The sequence below is a fragment of the Micropterus salmoides genome, unplaced genomic scaffold (genome assembly GCF_014851395.1).
Source record: "Micropterus salmoides isolate LMB-PRFRI ecotype aquatic unplaced genomic scaffold, ASM1485139v1 Ms_hic_scaffold_2606, whole genome shotgun sequence".
In the NCBI taxonomy this organism is placed as follows: Eukaryota; Metazoa; Chordata; class Actinopteri; order Centrarchiformes; family Centrarchidae; genus Micropterus; species Micropterus salmoides.
Genome location: NW_024041825.1, coordinates 1 through 12,002, shown reverse-complemented (window position 1 = coordinate 12,002; position 12,002 = coordinate 1). Strand labels below are relative to the sequence as shown.

Below are 12,002 nucleotides of genomic sequence, written 5' to 3'. Positions count from 1 at the left end.
GACTGACTAAACTGTTCTAAAGTGTTATAAACTGTCCAGTAAGTGCGGTAAATTGTATGGTTAAATACAGAGAGCTGGTAATATGTGTAAATCATAGACTGTATATGGTGTAAATGCATAAATAAATCTATAGTAAGTAAAAAAAAAAAAAAGAAGAAATATAATACAGATTTTGAAGTGTTTGTGGTCAAATCAAATGTGATTCATCAATCCACAACATGTATCTTATGATAACATGTGTGGACAAATAAATCCGTGTATCATTCTCCCTTAACTTATCATGGTGCATAACGACAATCAACACTTAAAGAAATCAGTGTTTGGTCATTTTTAACCTTCACACTTGGTCGAACATGATTTTAGCGTCTAGTTTATTGTCAGTAGCACACTGCATTGATAAATCCTGTCGGGCAATGCTTGTGGGCGGGGCCTGGGTGTCTGTCTCGGGGTGTAGGGCGTGAGTGAGCGGCTGGTGGGCGCGCCCGCTGCGACGTTGCGGAGGCTTCAAGATGGCGGAAGCCCTGACAACTCAGGAGCAGCTGGTAAGGGTCTCTTTACGGACTTTTCCTCATCTTTCCATTAGGTTCAGCGTGTACACGTGTCACCATCAGTTTCTTCTGTAAGCGGCGGTGTTTCCCATATATTTAGTCACGGTGATTGTCCCCGTGAACGATGCGGTGTAGTAAACAGCCCTGGCCCGTTAGCACCCTCCTGAGTCTAGTGACTCCGGTGTGACTGACAGCAGTTAGCATGTGTGTTAGCATGATGGCGCTTGCTAGTAGTAGTAGTAGTAGTAGGGCTCACTTAACCGGCTTTGTATCTCGAATACTCGCTCCCTTGACAACCCAGCTTTACGTGTACCGCATATCTATGTTCATGTCGCTGATTTAAGTAGATATACGTCGTTACCTATGATTTGCCCCGTAAATGCGGCTTCAAGTGTCTTTAAAGCTATCGTTAGTCATCCAGCTGCCACATGTAACCTAGCTGCTGGCTAATGCTAATAGCTATTGTTGACTTGCAGGGATTTTCCTCGACAGCGATCTTGCTAGACTCTAAATATCATGTTGGACCAAGGGAAGGTTTAAAAAGACCAAACACTGATTGCTGTAAGTGGTGATTGTCATTATGCACCATGACAAAGTCAAGACAGACCAAGACGCTAGTGTTTGCAACGAGCTAGCTAGCAGTAGTCTGCTCTCCGATTTACGATTCACAGAAGTGGTCCTCCGGTTCCTAGCATTGTTGTTGCCATCACTTTCTAGTAAAGGGGTGGGCCTGACATTGATAGCAAACCCTCAAATGTCACGCAGCAATTGTGATGACAGCTTCATTGTATAGCCGCTTGTTTTATCTGCCGCATTTATTCACAAAGTTAACGGATCACTAAGCTATGTTACAGAACACGCTTGTAACTGCTCCCCAGATTTGCCGATGTGTCTTTGGTAGTGAACATGCCCTTTCCCAGATTCAGTAACGTCCATCGATTTACTGCCCTGTCCACTTGCTGTATAAAACGTTTGCAGTTTTAGCTCGCCGATGAAATTAACGACTTGATGTGCTTGCAACCATCCTGGTGCTGATGTTCAGTTACTGGTGGTAACATACAGTATATCCTAACTGTGAGACTTAAAGGTACCCTCCCTGACTTTGTTTTATAGTTTCCCCAAATCCAAAAATGTTATCCCAGCTTGCTGTTGGCCATTTACAAACATGTTTGGCAACTTCAACTTGATTTTAGAGCAACATTTATGGTAACTTACATTAACTCTCTTCAAGGGAGGCTACATTTAAATCACACATCACTAGATTCATTACTTGAAAATTATGATAAAATATACTACCAGTAACTGAATGCCAGCTTGAGGGTTGTCGAGGGCATTAAATTGTAACCTTTGGTGTAAGTATGTTTGTCTAATTTTATCCCTCGCATCTCTTGTCTCAATTGAAATGCCAGGACCAGGTGTACGTTTCTCGAACATGTGTGCATACACTTTGCAGCTTCAATATGTGTTCAGTCACAGCATTGCACCCACAGTGCATTCTTGCCACAGAGTTCAGACTACGTCACATCCTGACAGTCTCAATCATTTGAAGTGCAAGTGCTGTGACTGTATAAATGTAGTTAAATAAAAATATATACTTTTTTGTGTATGTTCATTATTGTGCTGATGACATGGTTCCATACACATATGTTAGGGTTTCCCACAGTGAGATATTGCAGTGGTATGCCACATGACTTTCAACAAAGACCACCTATCCAGGCCTGGCATCATAAAATTAATATACTTTCCCCATTGTGGTTAATGAATTACTAGTGTCTGTCATGAAATAAAACATTTGCAGGTAGAAGAAGAGCAGGGGTCACACAGCAAATGCCATATATTTAAGTGTGTATAATAGTGCTTTATCTTTTAACAAAATTGCTCATGAGCTCATGAGATTTTTCTGCATTCTTCTTTGTGCTATGAGTGGGTAGATTCCAGTTTTGTATATAGCTAAACTGTTGTACCCATTCATAAGACTCTCCTTGTGCTGGTTACATTTGGAGGACAGTTGCGGCTCACTTGGGTGAAAACAAGCTGACTGTTGTCTCTTCCTGGCATATGAGTGCTCTCATCCAAAGCATCCAGGGCCCCAGCATGCTGCTGCCGTCTGTATCACACATTTTTGTAACTTTGGCAGGCAAAGAACAAAAAGGCTGAGGAGGGCCGACAGACTCACGCGTTTCTTTGTCATGTCAGTTGTAATTCCTGTCTTCTCTCTTTCCTATCAGGTTCTCCTCCTCTGGTTATACCCCTTCTGCACAATTTTGTTTTCTGCCGCTAATAGTTTAGGTGTTCAGTGTCTTGCTCAAGGACACTTTGATGCTCTCTCGAACCAAGAACCTTCCAATTACTAGACGGCTACTCTACCTCATGAGCCATGCCTCCCACTCACACACTAACACCTCACCTTTTTGTCTTCCATCAACTTTCTGATGTTTGTCCAGGCTGTGGAGGAGTTCCTGAGTGAGGTGCGTAGCAGGGAGCAGCCTCACAGTGCTGGGTTCGTCTCCCAACCTACCGCTGTAAAGTTTCTCATGGCCCGCAAGTTTGACGTCTCCAGAGCCATCGACCTCTTCCAAGCATACAAGGTACAGCAGCGCGTTGCTTGGGGACAAAACCGAGATGACTGTTTAGCAGACATGCTAACAATGTCCTGCCCCGTTCAGTTCTAAATATCAACGTGCTGTATGGGGGGAAAGTCAGTCCACAGTCTTCTTTGCAGACCCATACAGGAGGTGGACACAATATCATGAACACCCATAAAATCCTAATGAAAACAAAAACATAAGCAACAAACAAAACCATTGCTAACCCAATTGTTTTATGTTTAATACTGACTGAAGACAAGTGCTGTATTATACTGTTGCTATATATATATAACCTTTAAAAGCACAATCGATGACAAAAAACAAGTGTTAGAACCTGTTCCAGTTTGATTTACAGACTAACACTAGACAACAACCACATTCAAGTTAAAATTTTGATGCTGTTTGTGTACATGCTGTTTTAGCTGCAAGCTGATGACGTCCCCTCTTCTCTCCTGTCTCTAACATCATGCATCAAAACTAGAACACAAGAATCAAAGAGGGCATCATCAATATCAACCCTGACGAGGAGCCCCTGCGCTCTGAGCTGCTGAGTGGCAAATTTACAGTCCTGGTGAGTGTTGAAGCAATTATGATCCACATTTCACAAAGTAACTGCGGTTTATCATTTCAGTATTACACCCCAGGATACACGTAAAATGGTGCACACCCTAGTCATTAAAGAAGAATTTTGTGTGTTTGTGTATGTGCACGTCAGTCTGCACATTTGTTTTTGCACATAATCATAATTTCTAGCTGCCCTTTCTCACAAATCATATAGAATACAAACACTCTGGATTTGCAAAGGTGTGTATAAATAACATGTTAATGTTCCTACCAGCCTGGCCGTGATGCAAAGGGTGCTGCTTTGGCACTCTTCACTGCTCGTCTCCATCGGCCAGATGTCACCACCCACAAAGCTGTGCTGCAGGCCATCATCTATCAGCTGGACAAAGCCATAGAGAGGTGATGCCCTAACCCAGTGGTTCTTAACCTAGGGGTCCCAGGGGGGTCCCAGGGGGGTCGCGAGAATGCTGCTATAGACACAAAAATAGAAAAGAAAATAACTAGACGTACTGTAGTTGTGAATGGAATCACATTGGGTGGACACTGTAAATATTTTGCACTGTTTAATCCAGCAGGTGGCGGTAATGCCAACCGCTATAAAACGACAAAGAAGAATCAGGCCCCGATCAGACAGAAAGCGCTTTGCTGGTTTGAAAACCTGAGCAAAGCACTGCGTTTTTTTTAATGTTGCTAGGCAACCACTGAATCAGCTGTCCTGTCAGTGTAATCAAAGATTATAGCACCAGCGATCTGTAATCTTAAGTAATAACGAAATATTTTCAACTTCAAAAAGGGTTCGGACTGCCAGAAAGTTTAAGAACCCCTGTCCTAACACTTTATTCATACATACATACACGCAGTTTGTACCTTGTTGTTGTGGTTCACTTGCTCGTTTCATTTTGTCATCATTCATTTCTTCCCTTTTCTGTTTTACATTTTTCAATGTAGACTTTACTTTCTAAAGGCACTAGTGACTTCTCTCGCTATGAGTGGAGTCAGGTCCCCAGATAGTGTTGGCCACTTTTGTTGTCCCCAACATGAGATTTTTATTTGTTTTCCTATAAGCACCTGGATAAAAAAAAAGAAAGCCACATGCCTTTATTTATTTTTTGAAGTTTATCTCAGGTATAGTTTATGAAATTATAATGTGTGTGTTATGGCTTCTTTTGACCATCCTCCTCTGCTTTTAATTTGAAAATCTTGTTTATTTCCCCCCAGTGCACAAACTCAAAGAGACGGGCTCATATTTATCTACGACATGACCAACTCCTGCTATGGCAATTTTGACTATGAGCTCTGTGTCAAGATCCTCAATTTGCTCAAGGTGAATATAAGGAACGTCCGCTGCTCTCTCTGATCTGCCTGCCTTCAAGTTTTTGGTGTCCAAATGGTCTCTGAAATTTTATAACCCTTTTCATACTTTTGTCTGTCTGGCGTTTGTGTTTACTAGGGTGCATTTCCAGCTCGTCTAAAATGTGTCTTCATTGTGTCATCACCCCTCTTTGGTTTCGAGCACCTTTTGCCGTTCTCCGCCTATTTGTACGCGAGAAGCTAAGAGAAAGGGTATGTAGGTCTGTTTTCATTTGGAGTTATATCATAGTATGCACGTTGTTTAGTTGATGTTTGAAATATGTCTTGTTTTTTCTTCTTTCACCAGGTGTGCACTGTGAAAGCTCATGAGTTGGCCAGTCACATCCCAGTGTATTCCCTCCCTGAACACTTGGGTGGGACATCCCAGTATAGCCACGTGGCTTGGATCCAGTCCTGTGTTAATATACACACAAACACTGTTGAGGGTGACAAACAAGAACATGACACACACGACTGTGTGGGAAGCCTGCTGCGCTCCTACAGCTTAGAGTGCAGCAACACAAGCGCAGGCGCTACACTGTCCCACACCCATATAAACTCACAGTTAGGTTCTGAGCTAGCCGTGGCTAACTCTAACTGCTACGATGATAGCAATGCTAATCCAAACAACCACTGCGGTGTGGTGGAGGGCAGGACTGGAGGCCAGGACAGTATCAGCAGAGCCCACAGTCTACTTCAAACAGGCCGCAGGGGAACCACCAACACTGGAACGGCTCAGCAGTGAGCAGGGCCAACGTGGCCGTTAGTGGCTGTAGCCCCAATGCTAACATTAATGGTCGTGGCCGCCAGGCCCCTCCCCAGTCAGACACGCCCCCTGACACACCGCTTTCCCAGAAGGGTTGTGGGGATACGATTGACGGCATGGTAACAGACTCTAACCGTAGGTCTCAGAATGAGGGTGTAAAGGAGGAGGACGAGGAGGATGGTGAGGAAGAGGAAGGTGTACCGCCGTTGCCCCAGAAGTCTTTGCCTCGCCCCCCACAGCAGCTTTCCTCCCAGTCCCCGCCCCTGTCTTCGTCATGGGGTCCTGAGGATGAAGACCACTGCATGGAGGTGTCTGTTCACATGCCAGAGCAGGGAGGCATGACGGTGCATGACCTGGTGGAGCATGTGAAGCGAAAGAAAAAGAAGGGGATCTATCAGGAGTATGAGGAGATCCGTAAGGAGCCTCCAGCAGGCGCCTTTGACTACTCCAAGTAAGAGGGGAAAACATTCTGTCCATTTGGCTCCTTTTTTTTTCGGTGCCTTTCTGTCTCTCTGCTGGCCACTTGTTTTTATTTTCAGTTTCTCTGTTCCAAGGTGAAGGAAAATTTCATGACGGTTAACACATCAACCCGCTATTATAAGTCTGTCGTGTTACCTCACATTGTATTCAATTCTGCCTTTACAGAAAACTGTCCAATCAGATAAAGAACAGGTACAGTGACGTTCTCTGCCTGGATCAGTCACGAGTGCGACTCTGCCAGCTCTGTGATGACGAGGATGAGGTGATACTTAATTCATCAATCTGTTCTCTCTTTCTCTTGTTTTAATGAACTCTGGATTAATTTCATTCGCAAATGTTCTCTCAAAGTTATGTTAAATATTGCACGCATCAGCAAATGATTGGCTGTAGACATAAATGTGGAGAATTGGTGTTGCTTTACCAGTTATTAGATTTGAGTGTCTACATTTTGGGTATGTTCTTTGTGGTGTCATCCCCTGCTTTTATCTACTGTATCTGATATATGTGATTGGAAAGTAGAGTGATTTACCGTCTCTGTGGGTTTTGTGTGGTTTAAAAGGCTTGTTTGCTTTAGGCAGCCTGGGTCTTATTTTTGTAAAAATGAGCACAGTGTTATCGTAACAGATACCAATAATGGCTAAAAATATGAATAGAAGACCAGGTTGTAAAAAGTATTTCAGACAAAATAATGGCTTTAGAAGAAATGTTGGTAAAATTAATGAATCTGCTATGGAGGAATAATGTATTTATATATGACATTTTAATGTGACTCCAGTCTACATTTCTAACCTAAGTATGTGACTGGCCTAAAAATAGGATTTGGGGAACCCACTTATTAATAGTAATGTTCAGTGTCCTCCTACAGGAGGCAGTAAATGCAACCACCAAGCAGTACATCTCACCTCTCTTCTGCTTTGTGTTTCACAGACATCAGATTACATTAATGCCAGTTTCATGGATGGGTACAAAATGACCAATGCCTACATTGCAACTCAGGGTGAGCAGCAACTACTCTTCTACTCCTTATTATCTTTATATAGCCCTCCATGCCATATACACTTTTTCTGCTCCAACACTACTTAGTCCCACCTTATTGGGATATAGTTTGGTGTTGCCATGACCTGACAGACTTTTGTGTCCCTCAGGTCCTTTGCCAAAAACCTTTGGTGACTTCTGGCGCATGGTGGGAACAGATGGTACTTATTATTGTCATGACCACCAGGTGAGACTCCTTTATATCTCAGATTTTTATTTATTCAGTTGTGTGTTACAGATGGGGTTTGTATATAGAAGTGGTGTTCAAAATTGATACAGCAATGTATCGCTATACTTTTTTCCATGATACTGTATCTATATTCCAGCCCATTATTGATACATAAATGATAGTGCTTTGAGTATTAGCTCAATGCTAACATATAATTGGAATCTCCATTAACATGCTAACAGACATTAGCATTGCGATAATATAGTCTAACATTAACTACACATTTTGCATGCTTAACATCCTAAAAGACTGAAAAACGTATGCTGCAGAATTGTGCAACAATTTGGACTTATAGTAAATAAAGAGAGAGAACCTGTACTGAACCTTTTCACAGGCATTTTGTATTAATTGTTAGACAGATATCGTGATGAATCATTTTAGGATTGTCTTGCAATATACTGATTATTGCAGAATTGGTGTATCATGATATTATCGGTATCATGAGCCGTGTATCATTTCATGAGGTACCCTGTGATTCCCATCCCTAGTCCTTGATGGGCTTATGATGAGATTAAAAAGATGTGAAATTTTGTGTGTCTCAGGGTGGTAGAGCGTGGGCGTGTCAAGTGTGGTCAGTACTGGCCTCTTGAGGAGGGCAGGACTGAGCAGCATGGATACTTCTTGGTCAGGAACACAACATCCAGGTGTTTCAGGACTTCAAACTCTCCCACCTTGAACTTTACAAACACAGGTAAGTCACTCCGACTGCATATCTTCATGACTTTGGGGGGGGGTACTTAAAATTCTAATAAGATTACTTGACATGACCCTGATGACTAGATTGTTGGATTGCTTTTGTCAGTGGAATCTCTTAAATTTCTAAGATATCCCCATTACATGTAATGTGTTGCTCTATTCTTTAAACCTTTGTCACCTCTCCTTAGTCTGGAGAGAGACGGGAGGTGTACCACTACCTCTATGTCAGCTGGCCAGACTTCGGGGTGCCCAAAAGTGCTTCAGCTATGTTGGACTTCCGTGAGCATGTGCTTCGGAGGAGGGAGGCTGCAGTCCAGAGCCTGGGATCCAGTTGGACGGGGCCTCCAGGGGGCCCCCCTGTGGTTGTGCACTGCAGTGCCGGCATTGGCCGCACAGGTAAACATAGCTTTATGAGTGGACATTTTATTAGATAAACCTGTGTTTATTTAAAGACATTTTTCCTTTACGAGGTATGTGGCTTTGTTCTGGCATTTATATTGGTGTTGCTGTAAAACAAAACAAAAAATTTCATGTAAAGACGTGTAACTGAAGTAGACTGGGTATCATTTTAAGTTTTGCAATGCAAGCCCGGTCACCTGAGTTCTGGTAATAATAGAAAAACTATTTTCTATTCACTTTTTATGTAATTTTATTTATGTAACATTTCTACAAAACCCATTTTTTCATTTAACATAACAAGCCCCCGATGCTGAAAAAAATCCTAGAGGAAACACTGCTAGAGTTTTAGATTTTCCCGTGGTGTTGTCTGTATTGTCCAGTCTTTTGTGACCTAAGCATCTGCGCTTAATTGGGTAACGTTTTCTTGTGTAACTTCTCAATCTATGCCTTGGTCCCTGTTTCCCGACCAGGCACGTTCTGTACACTGGACATCTGCCTGTCCCGGCTGGAGGACATCGGCACAATAGATGTCTGTCAGACGGTGCGGCGGATGCGTACTCAGAGGGCTTTCAGCATCCAGACCTGGGACCAGTACTACTTTTGCTACACAGCAGTTATTGAGTATGCCCAGCGCAATGGGAAATTGAGCCCAGTGCAGTGGTCTGACTCAGACCTAGAGACTGACAGCGAGTGAGAGACACACAGAAGGATTAAAAAAAACAAAAAACAATGGTATAGCCAACAGCCGAAGTAATAGGAACTAAAGAGTAAGGAATGACGTTTCAAAGTAGGAGGGAGATGACTCTTCTGCCATAAGAGACAAGGGATGGACATGTTGTTTTGGCTCTTGATGTAATGATGAAGACTCCCACAGTTGCTCTTCCTTCACATGAATGGATAGACAGCAGATTTGAAGAGCAGAGAAAAAGAACACAGGGAGTGGAGACTGCGCATTGCATCACTGATTGAGCAAGCTGTCCTGCCAATTTTCGAGCCCCTTTTTGTTTAGCAAACTACAGGGGGACTGCCCTGAACCTGTCTTGTTGACAATAGAGTTGTACGAGTTGTAGCATTTTTATATTACCTTGCACATGAGGAATGACAAACTTGAACTGTACCCTTTGAAGCCCTCCAAACCCAGTCTTCGTTCGTTTTTGCATTTCTTGTTCCTTTTCAACCTGAACAACTCTGATCACAGATAAAATGTGAGGGGGTACGAAAAGGTGAAACTTGAAAACATTTTTTGTTTTGTGTTTTTATTTTTAAAGGAGAAATGGTTCTGCATGAGCAAATGGTCGTGACAATAGATCAGTGTATGAGCCATTTAGTCCATTTCCGTTTTATCTTTATTTTCCATGTCCTTTTTTTCTATGGTGCATTTTCTACGTGTGTTTCATATTTGTGCATATGTAGACTAACATTTCAAAGCCAAAGTCCTCACCCTCAATGCTTGGATGTACTCCTTACTGAGATATTATAGACTGAAGCCCATGTATATTCTTGTAATATACGTTATTGTGCATAGTAACAACCTCTGAAAGAATAGCAAAAAAACCTTGTTTTAATATAATTGACATAACCTTGAGAAGAAGTATAGCGAGTCAGGCTATGACAAAATATAGAAAAGGGTTCTGGTATTAAAACTGATATCGTATTGTAAATCTGTGTGATTTGTCAGGTCTAACATTATCTTTACTGTTGGAGCGTTCTGAATGGACGATCTTAAGTAATTTGGCCTTAACTTGATTCACTGCCTCGTCGTTCTCAGACCTAAACCATACCTGAAACTGAAAACTTTTATTTACCCTTTTGTTCTTTCCCTTTTTGAAACGTATGCCCTCGATATCACAATTGTTGTTTGATTCTCGAGGCAAATTCTGCCTCAGATAATTGTGCCTTCAACTTTTCCTTAGCTTAACGTCTCGCTAGTGTAGTAATAACACCCAAACTAGTGCACTTGAATAGTACACATTGACTATGTGTCACACAGCACACACACATTTTGCCTATAGTCCTGTACATAGTACACTACTAATAATAACAAGACAGTAGTGAGTTACCTGGGACTAAGCTCTGGATTGAGACATGGCTATTCTTTTATCATTTGACCTCAGGGGGTAATTCTAGTGTATTTTGCCTAGTGTCAAAGATCCATTTCTGGGTTTGCCTCTGGTAAATTATCATTTAAGAAAAAACTATATCAACTTTATTTTGTATTTTTACTGTATTGTATCTTACTATATTTATGTCTTTGTAAAACTTCTATAATATTGAAATCAGTGAATGTTGGTACGATGCTACAAAGAAAACAAACCAGTTATTGTATTTGATAAGCTGAACAAATCAGATGAGGGAGTGAAGTATATTTTTGTTGTTCACAATGAAACTTTGGTGGAAAACTTGCCATTGTATTTTCAGAACTGACTTGTATAAATGGTGATTGTTCAATTCTAGGAAGTTGGGGGAGAGGGGGGACTGGGTGAAGCAAACGACTGTTTTTAGAGAGCGTATTGTAAAACTCTTCAGTAACAATTACATTAACGTCTTACTGTTTGGTACCCAATGCCAAGGACAAAACAAAAAATAGCTATGAAGAGGAAAAAATAGCAAAGTTAGCAAAGTGGTTGCCATTTCTGTTCACAAAATCCCAGCTTGTTGTCTGAAAAAATATATAATTGGACTGGATTAAGGTTTATCGGCATGGAAAGCGAGCCTTGAATGTTTTTGGGGTAATGGTGTCTAAGCAATTTTGTCAAGACAGACATGGATATTGTGAATGTGGACCCTGCATCCCTCAATGCCAAAGGCCCAGGCTCACCCTAAAGATTTTTTTTTTTTTTGCTCTCACACATCCTCAACAGCCTACTAGCATGGACCTACCAGTGCAGCCTTGCATCCATGGACACAGAAAGACTCGGGAGCACCTTGGGAACATTACTTAAGATTATGTATAGCCACAAAATGGGAGTGTGTGTGTGTGTGTATGTAAAAAGAGTCTCAGTTCCCATGCTACTTTGAATTTGTTGATGAGAAACCGAGAATGCAACGTGCATTTGTCATTGGTTCATCTAATGTTTCTTTCTGTGCTTTAAGTTCACGTGATTGAATTACAGCCTTTTACATGCTGTCATCAAGGCTGTCCCATTAAAGGTCCAGTGTGTAATATTTGAGGATCTATTGACATAAATGCAATATAAAGTCCATAACTATGTTTTCAGTGGTGTATAAAGGCCTTACATAATGAAATTAGGTTTTTATTGCCTTAGAACGAGCCATTTCTATCCCCTTACATGGACGTCACCATGTTTCTTCAGTAGCTGAAATGGACAAACTGCGCTACTGTCACT

At 41.7% G+C, this 12,002-nt stretch overlaps 1 pseudogene; it reads left to right on the top strand.

The window, feature by feature from the left end:
- Positions 1-462: 462 nt before the first annotated feature.
- LOC119919190 lies at positions 463-9,392 on the top strand (annotated as a pseudogene).
- The last annotated feature ends 2,610 nt before the right edge of the window (positions 9,393-12,002 follow it).